The sequence below is a fragment of the Ovis canadensis genome, chromosome 4 (assembly GCF_042477335.2).
Source record: "Ovis canadensis isolate MfBH-ARS-UI-01 breed Bighorn chromosome 4, ARS-UI_OviCan_v2, whole genome shotgun sequence".
Classification (NCBI taxonomy): domain Eukaryota; kingdom Metazoa; phylum Chordata; class Mammalia; order Artiodactyla; family Bovidae; genus Ovis; species Ovis canadensis.
In genome coordinates this window covers 28,783,247-28,801,385 of record NC_091248.1, presented here as the reverse complement: position 1 = coordinate 28,801,385, position 18,139 = coordinate 28,783,247, and positions in this window count along the sequence as shown.

Genomic DNA, 18,139 nt, shown 5'->3' with positions numbered 1-18,139 from the left:
GACGCGGCAGTTTTATTGCTTTATACCCTGCAGCTTGCTGTTAACACGGTGAAGGCCCCCCCTACCGGCCCCCGGCCCCGTGCATGTGTGTTTCTCTCTGTTCGCAGGTGCTCTTGCCTTCCTCGCCGGCTTCCCCCTGACTGGCGGCACCCGGAGCCGGGCGGGTTGTGGCCGGCCGGTCAAGGTCCCCTCACTGGGCACCAGATTCAGAGCATAGCGGCCTTTACTGGCATTCTTCTTCTTTTTCTTTTTTTCCTGTCTGCTTAATACCCGAGAAAGCACGGAGGGCTGGAAATGTTTGAGTAGTAGGGCTCTTATCCCTCACCCATTAGAGGATAAAATCTCAACCCCGTGTCCCAGAGGAGCGAGCGTGCAACTGCACCGAGGGGGCAGTTTCTGCGTAAAGACCTGCGGAGCGACCCAGAGTGGGCTCAGGCAGCCACGGGCTGGGGAGCGGACCAACGATGAGGGGACCAGCCCGGCATCACTGAGCTCTCTAAGCGTGCTTGCAGGGCAGAATCCGAACTGCACTCTCGAGCACTGGGCTTTCCAGCGGGTCCTGGGAAGAGCTAGTGTGGCCCGAGTGCCAAGGTGGCCCGCGGAGGGGCTGCCTGCCACGTGTAGTCTCTGCCATCGGTCTCGGTGGTCTCGGGGCAAGGAGTTCGGGGCTCAGTGGCTGGCTGCAGGCTGCCTGCCTTCTCTTCTCTCCAGATAAACCAGGCTAAGTCCTTCGCCCAGGGTCTTGAGCGGCAGTAGTGAGCGAAGGCTTGTCACCCCTGGTTTGTTCCGGTCCAGCCGGCACCTCCAGCCCATCCTCAAGAGTCAAGAACTCCCAGATTCCTTAGGGCTTCCAAGCGAAGGCGTCCACTTCAGGGACTCTAGGCTCCTGCGCCCTGCTGGCCACCAGCCGAATCCTGGCTCTGACCTCTTTGTTTGGCCGGTGGGGGGAACCAAGCCAACCCCAGGGGAGTGGTGGGAGGAGGAGCGCAGGTGAGGCCTAAGAAGTCTTTATCATTCAAAATAGAAGTAAAGCCAGCGCGGTGCAGACCTCTGGCTCTTTTAGGGCCTACGGGGAGGTGAGGGTCACATTCACTAAAAAGTTTAAAGAGGCAGGGTTGGAGGCCTAAGATGCCTTTTACTCTTTAAGACACCGAGGTGTTGGGGCTTGTATTCCGGCTGTCAGTGTTATTTAGAGAGAAATAACCAACTGGTTGCCAGGACAGGACCCTGTGTGGGGGTCAGCGTGCCCAAGGCCACCGTGCGAGGAGGGTGCTCTTTGGGTGGGAAAGTACCCTGCTGTTCTATCGATGGACCAGTGTTTGCAGCAGCACAGGGGTCAAGGAGTAGGTTGGGTGCCAGTGGAGGGTTTGCAGCTTCCTCAGGCTGTAGAAGTACATTCAAGCCAGGCAGGGCCTGACTGGTTTTGGTTGCTAAGTTGGGCTCAGTTATCACGTTAATTCTAAAGAAATTAGACCTGGATAAATAGCCTTTGAATTCAAAGAAATAACTCGGTATTGATTTACATGGCCATGCTAAGAACCCCCTTCTCAACGGGAGACATTAGTAAGGGGAAAAAAAATTCTTGCTAGTCTTTTCCCCATTCAATGTGAAATTTTGTTTGTGTACATGTGTAGGAAAAGAGTGCTTCATATCCTGCAAACCCAGGCACCTTTCCCCCCCTCTCCTAACACAGACACCTGGGAAAGCTTGAGGGAGGAACATGAGAGCTGCCCTTTTCCAAACTTCTTGGCCCAGGCCAGTGATGGTATCTTCAGGAGGAGTCAAAAGTATCAGACTAGTCAAGAAAGCACTGATTATTGCGGCATTGTTTTCTCTAGGGATAAAACTATAATGCCGTCTTAGCACCCTCAGCTCCCAGGCTTCCCCCTAAAGCAACTAGAAAGTGGTCCCTGTTTATACCTTCCACAGAAAGAGGTTCACTGAAGTCTGGGGACAACATCTCTCTCATCTATCCAGTCCCGGGCCTGAGAACAGTTAGCTAGAAGACCACAGCATGGGTGGCAAGGACCGGTGACACCTACTGGGGGCGTCATAGACTTTTTCTAGACTGTCCAGTTTGGGGACTAACAACTAAGGATGTCTTAACTTGGAGGCTCCTCTTCCAGATCTTGAACCTGGTTTTCAAATTCAACTCCAGGTTTCAAATCTGACTCCAGGTTTTCAAATTCGACACCTTCTGCCTCTCCCTGACCACATTTCCAGGCTATGTGACCATCCAAAGTTTTCTTAACAGAGAGAGTCAACATGCTGGGCCTAGTATGGATGGAGGGGCGTGGTGCGGGGAGGTGGGGGGACAATACTTTCTTCTGTCTTCCTCAGTTTGAAGATTGTATGTGGTCTTTCTCCCTCCTTCCCTTTCTTCCTCTCTTTTATCAAGCCTAGGACCATCTCTCATACACAAATACTCTTCTTTCTCTCAGTCCAAGGAAAAAAGAACTCAACAATGTTTAAGCACTTATTAATAGATTAGAATTAGATGCTGTTTGTGCTGTAAGGTGCTGTTTGTAATCTGTTGATAAACCAAAGCAGAGCCCCTCATATTTGCCTTGCCGAGAACTGCAGCTGGGGAAGTGGGAAGGCAGAGATGTCAGAAGTCAGCTTCATTCAAGGCAGTCTTTGGAAACCAGGACCCCTGACCATTGGAGGATGAATGCCGCCCTGAGTGAGTGGCAAGGAACAAGCATCAACAGGAAATGGCAGACTATTTTTAGGCATAATAAGGAGTTAATATAGCTGGCCAAGCGTCTTCCTAAATGCCTTGAAGCACCCTCTGTTTTAATTCCTGCATCCCTTCATCAGCAGTAACAATAACAAAGTCTCAGTAGGTGCCTCAACATTAAGGGAGAACCAAGCTTGGGACAACTTCTCAGAAAACCTGGGCTGGGAACTTCTTGCTATCATGTGAGTCCTTAGGTGATTTTCTACTTACAAGAGAAAAAGACCATTTTCATTAGAGAGTTGTTCTGTTCCTGACTATCCTTCAGTTGTCAATGCTCTGGTGAGTTTCCTGCTCATGCCAATACATATTCCCTTTGTTTTCTAACATCCCAATAGAAGGAAAAGTAACTTACTAGATTTTTAGCAAAACTTTCCTTAGAGGACAACTAGTTTGAGAGCCCTTAGAAGTGAGGGTTATTAAAACAAATTCAGTCCCCTAACTCTGCCTTTTCTCTTTTGTTCAAAATAAAATCCTTTTTACATAAATCTCAGAAAAAGAAAGCCTCCCCCCTCATCCCATCCAGGGGAATGAAATAGTATTTTTCAGTAGTTTTCACTGGTCTTGCACAGAGAGCAAAAATGCTCCCTCCCTCTGCATCAAGTGAGCCCCTTCCCTTGGAGCTCATTGCCTTTGCTGCTTTACACACTGAGTTGGGTCCATTTGGACACACGTTTGGGTTCATATGTGGGTTCATCATCTTTCTTCCCACAGGCTTTGTGGAGGGGGGAAGCGGAGAGAGTGGAAAAGCAGAAGCTGTAGAAAGAAAGGGACTTAGAGATGGAAAACAAGAGCAGGGGAATGAGTGTGAGTCTGCTTCGTTTTGAGAGTACCTCTCATCAGCTTTCCTTCCCCATCCTGTTCATTGGGGACCACTGTCCCACAATGTTAGTTGCTCAGCAAATAAAACTAAGGCTGATCGAAACAGCCCTGTCTGGGGAGGGTTAGGGAAATGGCAGAACAGCAAACCTGCTGTCCCACCTACTCCTTTTCTCTACCTCTTTCTCCCCTCTGCCCCTGCCCCTTAGCCTGCTTTTCCTTCAGACATCTAGGGCATCACGCTGCCAAGCTGGAGCTGGAGGACACTTTCAAAAGTTACAGCAGTGGTTACCCTCCCTGGAGCAACGAGGAGTCATTTTAAGAAGGAGGCTCTGGAGGCTCAAAGGTCTTGGGCCCAAGAGTTTAAAAGCCAGTCTAGCCTTTTGGGATATCAGCACAGCCAACAGACAGGCGGGCTTCCAGGGTTCTCCTTCAGGCTGGGGTGAAAGAAGGGCCGGGGGAGGATAGGAGCCCCAGGGTGGGCAGAAGCAGAGGGCCACAGGACTGCTTGTGCCAGCAGCTGGCTCCCACGCGCCGCTGTCTGCGGGGAACATGGCGCGTGGGGCCGGATAATGGAATTCAGGAGGCAGAGATCCTCCCTGAGCCAGCCACTGTCTTGTACAGATTTGTAGAGAAAGCCTCACTGTAATTAAAACCGTACAGTCAGATTAATTCAATGTGTTGCTCGGCAGCGTTTTTAATAGTAAAAATCCGCTTTAAAATTGAATTAGGGTCGAAGAAAATTTCTGCGAGACTCGCCGGATTTGCCAGCTTTCATTGAAGCCAGCCCGAGTTGGACTTGACGGTCGCTGCACAGTGTCGCCCCCACCCCCTTCCGTGGCCCTAGACAAGGGTGGGAGAAGGAGGCGGAGGTAGGGATGGGGACGCGGATCCACCTGGGGCCCCCGTTTGGGCGAGAGGCTGGGCGGCCAGAGCCAGGCCCAGACAGAGCGCAGGGCCTGCGATTATTACCCTTCCGATCCCCCCGGTTCTAGGCAATGAAGGTTTTTGACACCCAGGACGCCCGCTTCCCTCCCAAAGTTCACGGCTCAGATAGAGTTTGGGGAAAGAAAGCCCTAACTGTATGTATCTTGAAGCAATTTCCCACTGTGTGTTCTCCGTGTGGGGAGGTTGGAGCCCTCTCTGTTTGGACGCTCCAGTGACAGGAGAAAGCTGTGGTTCTCTCCACCCCACCCTCTTTCTCTTCTTGAAAGCCTTCCAAAAATTAAGAGTAATGTTTCAAGCGCTCTGTCAAAATGTCTCCCAAGCTTTGATTTGGCTAACCGCCCCCCTTACCCTTCCTCCTCACCTCCTATCCTTTGCATCTCTGGTGGTGGTGAAATACGAGTTAGTATTATTATGTTTTTACCGGTTAAGGTTAGACACCTTAGAGCTGAAAGCTTGTCCCAAAGTTCCTGGAAGAGGTGGCGGCCGAATGCTAGACAGAGGCTCTCGCTGGAGACCGGGTGGCAAGGCAGGGGGAGCTGGACCTGGCTCTTTCCCAAGGCCAAACGGGTTTTCAGGGCCCAGAAGCAGTCCCAGGCTGCCCGCCCCCTACCCACGCACCCGGCCCTTGCAGTGGCCTCCTTGGCTGCTGAATACGCGCACGCGCGCGCGCGCACGCAAACCCACACACACACAGCCAGGGACAAAAATTCCCTGTTAGTCACATCATCAGGCCTGGGAAAACAAAAACCGCTGTGGGTCCCCGCTCCTCCAGCAACAGGCGCAGACGCTTTAATTGCCGCCAATTGTCACTGTCCCCTTTTCATTTTCTCGCTCCTTCGTTTATTTTTAGTACACTTCAAATGCCTACACACTTTTCCCTAGTAAGGAGAGCGGGGAGCAATTATTGCCTTTGCCTTCAGGGCCTGTTTTGCCAATCACTGAATGAGGATGGAGTAAACAGGGTGAAAAGCGTGGCGCTTTATTGGTCTTGCTTATTTCAGGTGGAGGGCGGTAAATAACACTCCCTACCGCGCTACCCCCCTCTGGTTTCGCCGACCCCAATTATATGAAAGAAAGGAGATGCGTCCCCTTCCACCTACCACCACCGCCTTTTCCTCCCATCACAACCCCACCCCGTGGGCGCCAAGTTCTACTCGAGCCCAGCAAATCCCGCCAGAATTGGCCGGATCCTCAGAGAGTAGTTAAGAAAAGGGAATCCCTCAAGGGCCCAGCTCTTAATTCTGTGCGGAATAGAAAGACGCAACGTGCGCAAGCTCCTTCCCTGCCCCTAGGTGGGAAAACAGGGTCCTTTTTCTCTGAGGGCTACCTGGAAGTTAAACGCCGCCAGGTAGGTGCTAGAGAGCCTTGGGGGGGTGGGGGTGGGGTGGGGGTGGGGGAGTCCTTCTCCGTCCAAGACAGCTTTGAGATTGCTTTGGAACAGTTATGGACAGTTCTTTAGGACGGCTATCGATCAACATTGCTGCTGTTCTAAATATTAGTCAGGACTTCTTAAAGGAGGACTTGGACGTTCGAGATGAAGTCCTGTCTGCAGTGCTGCTTTGGGGCCCTTCTGCACCCTCCCGTCTCTTCTGCTCAACTTCACCGGACGGGCGCAGCGGCCCCGGGTGGAGAGGGAGGCAGGTGTCTGCAGCAGCAGCTGAAGGCGGCGTCCGGCGTCCTGCAGATGGATCCGAAACAAATCAGTGCGGGATTAACTTGTCTGACTGCTGAATTGTCTCCAACTGCCAAAGCTGCTGGGCCGCGCCTGCCGGGGCGGGTTCGGGTTACTCGCGTGTCCTGGGCGCGCGGTCTCTCCTCTGTCCCAGCCCAGTGGCGGGGCGGCCTGGGACCTGTCCGGCGCCTGGGCCGGCTGGCAGGACGCTTTAAAGAAACGCAGCGAGTATGAACTGTTCCATTCTCTCACACACACCCTTCCTATTTCTTTTTTTATGAAAACATTTACAAGGTACCTAATTTCAGATGGTGGAAGTAAATTTCATGCTAGGATATATTTTACAAAACATGTAATCTTTTAGGACCGGAAGATGTTTAATTAAAACCACACTCTGACAAGTTGCGTTTCAAAACGGAGTCACACCAGCGCAGAAGGCTAATTCATATTCAAGACGCAGCCTGTAATCCAGGTTGTTTGAAAATGCCAGCCCTGGATAGGCGTGCTTGCCCTGTTCTCCTGCAGACTGGCTTGGGTTAGCTGCCTAGTCTTTGGAAGACAGAAGAAAGCTTCCTGCAGCATCTTTAATGTCCTTAGAGTAACACCTAAGGCATGGTCAGAGGGTCCCAGGCACCAGAGTTAAATCGGGAGAGCAGGTAGAGACAGACGTTGAGACAGGGTTCCTGGAAAACTTGGAGCAGGACTGGGAGTCCCTGCCCTGCTCCCTGGCTGACCTGCACTAGACAAAAAGAAATCTCCCCCATCCCTTTAACCGGGAGGAGACCCAAAACAGGAAGGGGAAGGTTTCTCTGCCCCAGCTCACTTACGGGCAGAGCTCTCCTCCAAGAGGAGGAGGTAGCATTGGTTTACCAGAAGCCTTCGTGCTATCGATTGCATTTTTGTAGTTGTCCTCAATATCTTCCCTTTTACCTGCCTTTGCCTTTGCTATTTCCCTATAACTTGACAAGTCCTCACTTAAGAGGGAAACAAGTCCATATGGGAATGAACATGCTCCCAGCTTAGCTGCTTTACCAACAAGCCTTCTGACACCTGCTGGGAGGGGCAGGAGCCAGGAAATACCCTAAGGTCAGCACACATGGGAGACAAAGAGACTGCGGGGCAGTCTGGGTTAAAGCTGAGGAGATCCCGGTGAACAGCAGCTCCAGAGGCTGAGGCTATGGCAGAGGCTGGGTTCAGGTCACTGTCCTGTCTGTACCTCAGTATTTCCCATCTGACTCCCAGTCTGCTGGTCTTCTCCCAAAGATGACAGTGAGTTCTCATCAAAGTTCTGGGACATGAGTTTGAGAATTATGTTGGTTCAGTTGTATCCAAAACTTCCTTCACTTTTCACAGCCACTCCCAAGATAGGGATTTTGCTTCAACTGTGGGCAGTGAAAATTATTGATTGGATAATGGACTTTTCCCCCCAGGTTTATATTTTCTTTCAAATACACCATTATTTTCCTAAAGCACAAAGTTAAGTCAGCTTAAGAGAAATCCTCAAAGCTAGTGTTCGAAAGTATTTTATACAACATGGCTATCTCATCTTGAAGCCTGTTTTTATTGGGGCAGTTTAGGAGAAAGCTTAATTTCTGCAAAGCACAATTGTGATAACATTTTTTTTTTGCTCTATTCAGAGGGTATCAACCAGCACTTCTGAAGTTTCAGTGGGTATCTCCTTCACAAATAGACATGGATGTTGGCAGCTAAATGCTTAACAGTATGCAACTTAATGCTTCTTGATTAGATACTACTGATCTTAGATGAGCAGATAAGACCTTGTAGCCACTCATTAGTGGCTTGCACCTCGGAGGGCTGGGATGGAACTCTGGTTCACACCCTCAAGAACAAAAAACAGTCTGCGTTATAGTGGAAGGGCCTAGAGGGTGAGAAAGGTGGAAGAAGAGGCAAACAGAGGCACTGCTGGGATGGTTTTAAGCATGTGATTGTCTGAAACAAGCACTAAAAAGTATGTACCTGACCAAATGCATTTGAAGCTTAATCCTACAGTGGAGACTTGTGAATTACACAAAAGGGGAGAGGAACTGCAAATAATAATCCCCACCTGTTTTATTTCAGTGATATGAACAAGCAGTTTTCCTGTCATGGACAGAAGCACTCTTGGGATGCTGAAGGCCCATTTGTGGGCAGTAATTCTGGCAAGGCTGTATGGTGGGAAGAGGACAGGGTGCTTGGTAACTGTCAGGACAGTGCTGCAAGGGTAGGCAGCAGCGCTGGGTGCACAGACCGGGCACTGCTAGGTAATGTTTCCCAGCTGGCCCACCCCTTCTGCAGCCCCAGAGAATCAACCTCATCCTTCCAGCCTCAGAGCTTGGGTGGAGGTGGGAGAGGCCCAGACAGGCTGGAGATTCACGTTTCTACCTTTCTAGTTCCTTCTGCCCTGATTAGCCCCATTTCACAGATGTGGACACGCTTACCCACAGATTTCACCACACAGACCACTTCTGAGAAAAGTCTGAAAAAGGGAGAGGCTTGGAGCTGCAGGTGTTCTAGAGGCCCAGGGACAATGGGGTCTAAGGATGGGGGTGGAGAAGGAGGCCAGTTGGGGGTTGTTTTCTCAAACCAGGCTTGTACATGTAATATTTCTGCTTCTGAGGCTCATTTGATCAATGAGCTAGGAGTGATTTTACAGCGACAGATCAGGCTGGGCAGATAAAATACTGACACAATCTCAGGGCTCTGAAGGCATCAGTCCCCAGGATTCCTTGACTTCCCGCTAGTGCTCTTTGAACAGACTCTTTCCCCCTCCCCCTTAAATTGTGAATACTTTAACCCTTGCTTGTAGTAAATGTATGTGCAGTTTATAAAAATGTCTATTTTCCACAGAAGTCTAGCGTGCCACTGCAAGAATCAATACTAAAACATCCCTTTTATTTTTAAAGTGGGTTTTAAAGGCCTATTGTGGGGGGACCGCGATGTCAGTGTGACCCGGACACGCAGTAAGAGCAGGATCCTATTGGCCGCGGGCGGGGGCTCCGCCATAGTTGGCTCACGTGTGCACCTTATCATGCAAATCCAAAGACTGGGGCATGCGCACTGCTTCCCTGGTGGGGGGCGGTACCCGCCTACAGCTTGTAGTTGGGACCAGGACTTCCAGATGCGCAATAATTAGGTTTCCTCATTAAACAAAGGTTTCCCCATCATTCCCCTCCTCCCACCGTTCTCAGCCGCAGAGCTCTTTACAAACCAAGCTGATTACTCGTCATCCGCCCCCGTCTCCCCCAGCACCCATCTCGTCCCTGCTAATCCTAACTTCGGTCTGCTTCTTAGGATCTCCGCATTTTAGGATCCTTCACACCTTTACATACCTTTCCTTTTTTTTTTTTTTTGCCTTGCTCTAAAGGATATTAAATGGAGTCTCTCTTCGTCTTAGATCCGTTCCCTCATTTTTACCTCCCAATGAGATTAAAAAAAAAAAATTCCCTAGCGATAGCTCTAAGAGGAAGAAAGGGTCAACACCTCTACTCCCCATTCCGTTGGACCCCCTGACCCTCCCACCACGCTCCCGCTCCTGAGCCGTGGGGGTTTCAGTCCAAAGCTCAGAAGTGTGGCTGGCCCTGGAACTGGGCAGGCGCTAGAGCCGGTTACCAGTCAAGCCCGACCGTCCACTCTCAGGCATCAGGCCGTTATGAAGAACCAAGGCCAGCATCTGCAAGCCCGCCTGGATGTGTGGGGTGCTGCTCTTCGGCTCTAAGCCTCCACCTTGCTGGAGAAGTGCACGACTCGGGGATCTCCCCTAGGGTGTCCTCTAGACCTCTCCAGGACAGGGACCCCAGGGATCTATCTCCTTAGAGCAGAATGCCCTTTTCTGGAAAGACATCGCAGTAGGCGAGAAATAGCCACCATTAAGTTCAAAGCCTCCTGCGGGACAGTTTCGTGGCTCTGCTGGGAGCTGGGGCTGACCCGCGTGCCGCGTCGCGGCGAGGACCGCGCCCACACGCGCTCTCGGTGTCGCAGTCAGCTCACTCTCCCTGGTAGAAACAGGTATCGCTCCTCTGGCTTTCAATTACTCTCAGCTTACCTGCAGGGCGAACGGATTTGTATTTTTCCACCAAAAAACCTCCTGCCCTGGATTCCCCCAGGTTCCCCCTTCCTCCTCATCCGACCTTAACCATAGAAGGGGAGACAGGGGTTTGATTCTCTGATAGGACACGAATAATAGCTGCATCATGTAACTTCCTACATCTTGGCTTTAATTTGCAGTGAACCAAACAAAGATATTTGCAATTTAAAAATAAGCACTCGGTTTAATAAATGGGAACATTGTGCAGAGAAGACTATGTCCTCCCCCCACCCACCCCCCCCAAACCCCTTCAGAAGACGTTATTAGCTCTGACAGCATGCCGCTCAGGTTTGCGGAGAGGATTTTGTAAAGGGATGACAGACAGGAAGGCCAGCAATCATGGGCTCCTTGGGCTGAGGCTTTTTTTTTTCCTTCTTTCCTTTTCTTTTTTTTTTTTTTATCAGAATGTTCTGTTCGATGCCATTTATCCTTGATGATAGAAAATTGCGCTGTTGCCAGGACGCTGCCGCCGCCGCTGAAATAGAGGGCAGGAGACACATTTCCATTTTCCGGCTTGAAAGCTATTCAAATGAATTTGCAGAGAGGGGGGAACAAATGAGAATAAATCGAGTTCCCCTTTCCATTCTTTTCTTTAAATGGGTAGCTCTTCATTTCCGATATACAGATTTTTGTTCATCAGTGTTTGGGAATACCTGGGAGATAGTGTAAGCCAACGTACCATTTATTTTGATGCTCTTAAAGTGACTAACCACATAAACATTTAAAAAGAATGTATGTCTAAATATATATAAAATATAAGAATTATATATACATAGATCCCGTACATATATACCTTCACACAGTTCCAAACTACAGTGGAAGATAAACAGCAGAGTTCCAACTGAAGATAATTTACAGGCAATGCTGGCTGGCAATAGGGGTTATGGACTTACTAGTTTGTATATATGTGTAGTTAGATGGAGTCGTTTTTTAAAAGCCCTCTACCTGTGTTACACATTTTAGGACACTGTAATTTAATTACCCTGATTTAAACACCCCCCCTGCTCCCCAATAGATAAAAGTCACCCTCTTTCTTTCAAGTTAATTTTCCAAATCTACCTTTAAAATCTTATTTCTAAGTTGACAAATACAAGTCTAAAGAGTTCGTGCACACATATTCTTTAAAGACTATGAAACAGAGGTACACTGAAGCCTTGTGCTTCCCTTCCTAAAAATTTACATTCTTTACTAGATTAAAAAGATCATATATTAATAGGAACTTAAGGGATCACCCTCAAAACATAGCATTTAAAAAATGAAAACTTAAGTCCAAACCACTGGAATATATATAAAAACATTAGCAATGCCCTGACAGAATCCATACAGCTTGTAGAGCTCCCACTCTATTTTAACAATTGAATAACTTTTTATTGAATTCTCATTCCCCCCCCCCCCCAAGTCAGACACCGGCAGTTAAAAAATTCTCTGTAATATAAAGGCTTTTAAAATACAGCGACGAATTGTATATGAGTTTTTACTTTAAACTTGTAAAAAAAAAAACAACCCCTACCAGTCAATATTAAAACAACACTTTTTAACTGAGTCGTGGGTCTCCAACTACTCTGCTTTTAGCTACAAGATTGTTTCCGAGTGATAGGTGACCGTTGGCCAAGCCAGGACTACAGAGAGAATCGTAGTGTAAAATCAGAAGAGACGGGCAGAGAGTGAGTTGATACTGATGTTCCGAACTTTTCCGGTTGAATTTTCGAGTTACTCCCCCTCCCAGGCATACTGATTCCTAGTTATGGATTCCGGAACAAACCTTGTTCCAGCTGAAAATGTCCCCATTAACAAATTAGCACGATGAGGAGAAAACAATTAACAACACCGTCAGATGACGCTACAGAAAGCAAAGAAACGGCCTAAGAAGGTCCAATTGGCTTCTGTTGTGGTTAAAACAAAGAGGTGAATGTAGAGTGTGTAGGCACTGAAAGACATTCCTTTCCCTTATCCTTGGCCCTGGGAATTGTGTTCCGGACAGAAAGCTCCACTGGCCGGCTGCTTTTCTAGTTGAGACAATGCACAAGGTTCCTCGGTGGATTCCCCTCCAGGTACCAGCTCGGGGCGGGCAGCGGGAGTCCGGCGCCGCCAGGACGCGCGGGCGACGGCGTGGGCGCTGGGGCGGGGCGGCTGGGCTCCAGCCGAGGGGACCCCCACTCCCTACCCCCCCAGTTCCCCGCCCCGCACCCCTTGCCAGGGAAAGAGCCTAGCTCCAAGATCCCTGCGGCTCCGCCAGGACGTTACGCAGAAGGAGGTGGAACCTCTGTGGGTGCCAGGGCGGGGTGCGCGCGGGAAGGACCTCCAGTTCCCCAGTGTCGGGTGATGTCGAGACCCCTCCGGGGTCCGTCCTGCGGCGTCTTTGCCTAGAGCCACTTCCTGGGCTTTGGCCACGGAGCGTGGACCGGTTTGGAGAGCGGCCTCCAGCCCGGGGCGGGAGGGGGAGGAGGTGGTGCAAGGGCAGAAATGGTCTCCGAGGGCTGACCTAGAGGATCTGGGAAGAGTGAACGCGACTGAGCCCGAAGGCAAAAGCTGGGCTCAGCTGGGTGAATGGGCTGTCGGTGTGGGGAAGTAGCTTCTCCTTGTGTGTAGGTGTCGGTGCGTCAGGGCGGGCAGAGTTGCGGAAAAGTTGAGTTTGGGGTGGAAGTGTATGAACCAGGAGTGGAGACCGTGGGGGTCACATCCCTGGCTGACGGAGCCTCCGCTCCAACCCCCGCCCTCACCTCCGCAAGCCGCTTCTCCCCGAGTCCCTGTAAAACTGCGCACTGAGCTACTCTCTGGCGCGCCCTCTTCTAGGTAATGCAGCTAAAAATCACAGTCAAGTTTGGAGGGGACCATTTTCTCCCCCTCCAAGTGATGTGTACACTAAGCGTTACAAAACGAAAGCGATTTTTTCCCTTCCCCTTCTGAGACTCCAGGAAGAGGGGACTTGCCTTTTTTCTCAGCAAAAAGCACAAGCACTCAGAAACGGTGGAAAGGCTTTTGAGAAGTTCCACCATCCAAGAAATGCCACACGGACATAAAAGCTCAACATTTTGATATTTTAAAAGATCTTCCCCTCTTTTAAATCCTCTGCGGAAAAGCCGGTTGTAAGGTGAAAGTGTTTTCGTGTGAAAACACGCGGCAGGATCCCCTTCCTTTTCATGTGTCCTAACAGCTGCAAAACATTCCAAATGAGCTAGAAGGTCATTGTGGAGACTTACTAACATGGCACTCAGTGCTGGCCTCGTCCACTAGCCAAAAGCCTTGCCCCAGCAAAAGAGAAGAGAGAAAGCAAATGTGGGTAAAAATACAAAATACTCTGAATTCTGTATTGCCTTTCAAACCCCAAGTAACTTTTCATAGCTAGCCTCTGCCGCTGTTAACCCTCCCCATTCAAACTCGGTTTCTGTGGTGTTCTGAGGCTGCATTTGTACTTATTGTTTAAGTCTCCAGAGCTTTGAGATGTGAAATGCAAACAGTAAAGAATCACATTAATCCTGCTTTGATCTCTGAAGGGAGATCACGGCAGAAATCAGGTCACCACACAGATAGATGCTGCTGTGAAAAGGAGCTCCCTTCCTTTATTTATTTTTTCTTTTTTTTTTCCCAATTGTTTCTCCATGATATCTCTCGGCTTCAGGACAAGCATTTTGGCGAACTGGGAAATGTCACTATGAACTATGAATAACTTTTTACTTAAAAGCTGGGTTATTAAACTTCTTAGATGGAGCCATTTTTTGTCTTATGGATCCTGTTACTGGAGCTAATGTACTCATCTTGTCTACTTGATTATTTACGAAAATACCTAAGACCATGTTTTAGATACATGCTCCCAACGCCACCTCCACAGGAGCTTAATTGCCTGGAAAAAAAAAAAAAGTTGTATTTCCTTTGCTTTCTTTACCCTTGAGTCCTGTAGGCATAGAATAATGGCAGTTAATCTGCTTAGATAATTCAAGATTTAAAGATTAGAAGGCCTATACTGACAATTTCAAAATTCAAGTCTGAGTGCTTTGGCTAAGCAAAGCTTAGGAGATGACAGGTGTGATAAAAGAACTGCCAAAAACTAGACTTTATTAAAACTAAAAGGTGTGATGTTTTTGTGGCTTTTAAAGAAATTCTTGTTATAATGCTCGCTCAATCCAAATGTGTCCCTAAACAAACATCTACAGGAATATTTTATTTTATGCTACCTAATATTTATACACACAATACAGTACTTCACACTGCTTGCATATATACACTCAGATAAATTTTACAGTGCTTTTCAAACCACTCCTCAAATATATAAATAGAGTTAATCAGTTAGTAGAGTTGAGTTACATACTCAACACAAGTGATATGTACATAATCATAAACGTTTGTGCTATATACACATCCTTCTTATTTCTCAATTTTCTGTCGTATCTTCAACATTATCTTGCAGGAGATTGCTTATGAAGTTATAGCTGCCACCCAGTTTTCTTCAGAACTTGTTGAATGGGAGGAACACATGCAAATATCTGAATTTGTTTGTTTGTTTGTTTTAAATAAACCCTTTTCTCCTTCCAATCATTCCTATTATAGCTGATTTTCATTTAACCTCAATGGGTCAGCCTCCATGACAGCCCAAATCACACTGACACTGAGGCTACCCAAATGCTTTTATAAGTAGGACAAAGTACTTTAGACTGCTTTGCATCAAATGTGTCCTTTGAAAGTGATTTTAGACAACTGGCTTGGGAGCACAGCTTGAAAGGAGGACTGAAATGGGAAGAGAGAGTTCAGGAAGGAAGAGAGCAAGAAGAGAAAGTAGATGAAGGAAAAAGAAACCCAGGAGTGATTATTTAAGCAGAGAACTCTTTAGTGGCCATAGATTGTATACTGTGAGTTGTCGAGGTTATTTTCAGACTCACTGTCTGCTCTCACCTTGGTGGCCTCCCTTTTCCCTGATCCATGCCTCTAATCTCATTCTGCAACTACTAAAATCAAGTTCTAGAAAATTTGTTGTGGAAGCTACCATACTATTTCTTGACAAGATATTAGAGATATTTTATTGGATGCAGATACATAAAGATGCTTTCATCAAGCATCCCAGGAATGCTCATTTTGGTGATTTTAGCTGAAAAATATATTGTCATGTTCATATGAGCTGATTTGTACATTTTACTTATGACTTAATCTGCCTCTGTGGTTCATTTGTAAGCTTACTTTACACGTATTCTGAAGTTGAAAATACTTTCTCTCTGGAAAATCAACAAATGTGGATTACTTGTCAGTCCTTAAAGATGGAAATAAGCATTGTTTCTTAATTCTATTTATTTTGCCAAAAATTCTAATCTCTTCAATCTGCTCTTTTCCTTTTTCCCAAATCCTAAGAGCCTAGCATGTCTCATGGGTGTAAAAAGAGAGAATAGACCTCCTTGTCTTTTAAACTAAAGTTTATGCAGTTTGTAGAAAGTAGTAATTTTCTAGAAAATTAGATCATTTTAGGTCACTGTGTCTCTAGTCTTATATCTTTAACATGGTTCTAAGCAAATCTTGCCCTTTAAAAACCATCAATTAAAAGCAAAGAAGAAGTATTCAGATTTAAAGTGTTTGGATTTAGAAATCTGACCCTACCCCCACAAGAATAGGAATAAATGATGGAGTCTGCCGTATATGCTGTGTGACAACTCACATGGGTTTCCGTGTGGCGTGTCAGAGTAACATGTGGCAGTAGCCATTCTTGCTTGTTGGAGGCAGCATCATTTTTACTTCCTGATAGTGGGGTTATGATGCACAAAAGGACCTTTTAAAGTCACTGATCTTTTTCTAAACAAGGTAGAAATCAAATTCAGCTAGATGTAATCAAGGTATTGATTCAACAGATTTAAAAAACCCTCAACACTTGGCAAAGAATGGGGATCTTTTTCTTATGAAAAACTGTTAGCCTTACTTTTTTGGGAGATTCACCTAAAATTTCCAGGGGCTCTCCACTGCCTGTAGAGGAAAGGCGCACTCTGTAGTCTGCTGTATCTGAGGAGGCTTCAGAGCCTAGGGTGGCCACGGAGGGCTCTGAGTCTGACTGCTGGATAGTCTTGAGCCTCAGTCTCCTTTCTGTGTAACTAGAAAAACAATAGAACTGACTTATCTGGCGATGGTAGAATTATGTGAACTGCCGATAAAATGTTTAACAAGGTGCTTTGTGAAAAGCGGGTATGTGAAGAATACTAGTTAATGCTTAACACTGACAGTCATATAAAGCTTAACAAGGCCCGTCGGCTTCTGTGTTTGCATATGGCATCCCTTTATTCCAGAAAACTCACCCTGGCTAACTGCTCACCTCTCCACCTTAGGTATTATTTGTAATACTGTATATTATTATATTATTTGTAATGCTGTAATATTGTAACGTATGGTACAGAAAATGTTTACACAAGCTGGGGACCAATAATACCAGGAGTCTTTTCTGATGTTTGAAATTAGGTGTCTGTCTTTATGCCTCTGTTTTGTAGATTCTATTGTCATTGCTGCTTTATCTGTCTCCCTAATTAGATTACAAGCTGTGCAAGCACAATATCATATTTATCTTTCTTTCTCAGAGCTCACAACTGAGCCTGATGGGCAGTAAATATGCCATATATATGTGTGTGTGTGTGTTTAATGAATAAATATTCAGCCTTTTCTTCCTGTTTTTCTTATTTGTAAATGAGTTATAATTGGGTGAATTCTTCTATATTTAGTTTTTCACTTAGTATCCCTCAAGGAGAGTGCTCAAAGGAACATAACTTTTATTCCCATAATTAACTGTATGAAGAATTTACCTGAAACTCTGTAGTGAATTGTCAGCATTTTCAGGACAAAATATCTTCATAAATTTCCTATTTTAACTGACAAACTCCTGGACAAGCTGGGTTACCTGTTGAATCCTTACGCATTTGACCATACGACATGTTCCTTGAATAGTGATATGGATTATCTGTATAGGTGTTAACGATGAGGTTTTAAGTCTCACGATGCCCTGGTAAAGTGGGCTCCCAATGAATCCAGTTATTTCCTTAGTTTAGAGGACATATGTATAAGAAAAAGTCATTAATAGAGATTGGAGGGATCAGGGATCCTAAACATCTTCAAAAGACCATCCAGGCTTATTTTACTGATATCTTTGCAACAACTCTTGAAAAGAAATCCAGGGAAACCCTCACTATAGAAGGCTAATCTGATGGAAGAGCAGTATAAACTATGATATATAAGAACACAGAATATTGTAACCTATGATATAGAAAATATTGACACAAGCCAGGGACCAGTACTGTGCAGCTGAGCGCTCATAACTGGGTCTGCTTCAATGAGTAGGTCAGAATTCTTTGTAATCATTTCATTAATTGTCAGAAACAGTTATTACTGGAGTGTTTGAAAGCAGTTTGTTTTCTTAAGATTAATCACCCCCTGCAAAGCTTACTTAATTAGATTTGTAAACTCTCCTCCACCAAAGGAACAGTTAAGCTGATTCGCCATGTTGGAATTATCAGATATTTTAAAGACACAAGGTCCAAATTAACTAGATTTTCCTGGAATAACAATAAATATATGGGTTAAATGATAATAATGATGATTCCTGCTGTTCTGCTCAGGTAAACCGCAACTGTTGTTTATAATCTTTCTTATAGCTCCCTCAAAAATAAAATAAGAGTGCAAAATTTAAAAATAAAAAAAGTAATTCCACACCATTGTGAGAACAATAGATGATGATGAAGGGATATTAGCTCTAAACTGAAGAACAGAGTAAATGTTTTTATTTGGTTGCAGGTCCAGAGAAGGAGCCTCACAGATGCTGCCAGAAAAGCTTGGGAAAGGTCGTGCAGCTTGTTTTCTTGCACTCCGGCAAGGTACTCTTATGCCATCTGTCCTACTCAAAGGCCAGGGCAGCCCTAACCCC